The 2,310-nt window shown below is 33.2% G+C and overlaps 1 long non-coding RNA gene across 3 annotated transcripts; it reads right to left on the minus strand.

Annotated features, from left to right (window-relative positions):
• Positions 1 to 258: 258 nt before the first annotated feature.
• Positions 259 to 1,798, minus strand: LOC144994544 (uncharacterized). 3 transcript variants are annotated; one of them, XR_013658106.1, is made up of 3 exons: positions 1,276 to 1,791; positions 737 to 851; positions 259 to 653 (listed from the first exon to the last, which is right to left on the minus strand). It is a non-coding gene; the product is annotated as an uncharacterized LOC144994544 (long non-coding RNA). The 3 variants fall into 3 exon arrangements; XR_013658105.1 differs by having other exon boundaries at positions 1,051 to 1,791; XR_013658104.1 differs by having other exon boundaries at positions 737 to 1,798.
• Positions 1,799 to 2,310: the final 512 nt, after the last annotated feature.

The following is a 2,310-nucleotide window of genomic DNA, read 5'->3' on the forward strand; positions in this document are numbered from 1 at the left end:
TGATGCTGAGCAGCAATGTGGACAAACCTTCCCTGACATAACTCTTTTTGATATAGTTGTTAAGCACAAACAGACTTTTCCCAGATGCATTTTTTCCTCTAATAAATGTGACTGACAGGTACGCTGAGTAAATGTTGAATGTAAACGTAACATTTGATTGACTGCATGAAGAAGCCCATAAAGGAAAATACACAACTGTTTCTTTGTTTCTGTTATTGAATAACATATTCATGTTAAGTTTTCAATAAATATACTGCATTGCTATGAAACAAATTTGTTTATTTTTATATCCATTATTACAATCCTCACGTCAGCATTCAGTTTTTTCATTGACAAAGAAACATTTATAAACAACAGCTTTGAAAATCAAACATCAACTTTGTTAATAAAGATTTAAAACCTAAAATGGTAAACATGGAAAAACTCCTAAATGAAGCAAGTCTAATATGAACATTTTAAACTGGAGTTTTGCTTAAAGGAACATTAAGTTGTTTGGAGTTGTACAAGTGTTTGATGCGACTCCTCATAGATGTGATTTCCAGATCATCAGCCCGGCGCTAAAGCCAGGAATTGTGCTTTGTTTTTCACTCCCCACTGCATCATTTACAACTAATCAGGCTTATGCAGCAGGTTAAAGACTTTTTTTAAAGGACCTGCAATTAAAAAAAAAAAAAATTAGATATTAAGGTTAAATAATATTTATTGATTACATTGCACATAAATCATGGTGACTTGCCTGTACACTGCACAATGATATGAATGACTTTAGTCTTTTTGAATTCCCATGTAGAGCTGCCATCTGTTCTTCTGCAGCACAAACCTTTCTGGAACTTCGCCTTGAGTAACTTCACCTGCAGAAATATCACATGTTAATTCAATTAAGTATTTTATAAACTTTTAAAATTTATTTTTAAGTGTCAGTATATGTATATGCATGGTTCAAAAATATACAATGCACTTTAATATTATTTCCCATAAGAACTTGTTTACTGATTTCAGTCTTAAAGTCGATTTTTAGCAACACTGATGCCATATAATTACTGTAACTACTGTATAAATCACAGAATCAGGCTGGCTCGGAGCTTTTTCTCTCATGTTGTCACCGAAAACGGGAACGGCTATCATGTGAAGACGGTTCGTCTCATCGGGTTCCTTTTGCGCATGCGCAAGATAAAAAAAAATCTTTTCAAAGCAGCACTTTAATTAACATCCTAAAATTAACATCCTTAGAGACATGTGACTGACAAAAGAAAAGATCACAGACTTGATTCTTACCTGAAGATGATTGACAGCGTGAACCTTGCAGCCGTAGAAATTAGCGCACAGCGTTCAAAGTAAAAGTGCTCACAAACTACTTCCAGGTGATCGTGTGTCAGGCTAAATGTTAAAAAAATAATTTAAAAGTTCATTAACAGTTTGCTGCAATTTTTATTTGATATATAAATGGGAAATACGTGGATTATTATAGTACATTGTTGTTTGGACGATAAAATCCGGCATCGCTTCATTTAAAATACTTTTCAGTTCAACTGATTGACAAAAATCATCATCCAATCAGCGTTGTCCCATAGTACCTGCCTCTTCCGGTTTGGAAATGTTTTTCATTTTTGAAGATTTCGTTTTGTTTTCTGGAAATTCATTCTGTGTTCTGAAATGTTTTTCATTTTTTAATATTTCATTTTTTTTCTGAAATGTTTTCATTTTTTAATATTTCATTTTTTTTCTGTAAATTAATTTTGTTTTCTGAAATGTTTTCATTTTTTAATATTTCTTTTTTTTCCCTGGAAATTAATTTTGTTTTCTGAATTTTTTTATTTTTATTTATTTTTTAAGTTTTGGTTTCTGAAATTTTGTTTTGTTTTCTAAATGTAATGCTGCTTTTTAACTTTTTTTTTTTTTTTTAATTGTTGTTTCGATCTTAAAAATGTTTTTGTATCGAGTGATTTGTTGAATGCTTTGCACTTCAGGGCCACCGTAAACGGGTGTTCGTGTAGGCTGTTAGTTGTAAGACTTGCTTTGTGAAGTCTTCATGTTATTTATGAGAGGCAGTATTGTCATTTTCACTTTCACGTGTTTCTTCCATCTGCCGACGGTGTCGCCGTTTCTCATTTCACCCGTTTTTGTGCGTACGCCTGGGTCAGAGCTTGCGTGAAGGACCGCACATTTTCCCGTCAAGTTTGCTTTTTATAAATCTCAACTATTGCGTAGAGAGTGGCGTACGCCTTCTTTTGTGCGTACGCAATGTTTATAAATGAGGCCCCAGGGGTTGTTGTAAACGTAAGCTAGAGAAGTGCTTCTCAATTATGTTTT

Source organism: Oryzias latipes, chromosome 9 (genome assembly GCF_053564925.1).
Source record: "Oryzias latipes strain Hd-rR chromosome 9, Olatipes_Hd-rR_3.1".
Classification (NCBI taxonomy): domain Eukaryota; kingdom Metazoa; phylum Chordata; class Actinopteri; order Beloniformes; family Adrianichthyidae; genus Oryzias; species Oryzias latipes.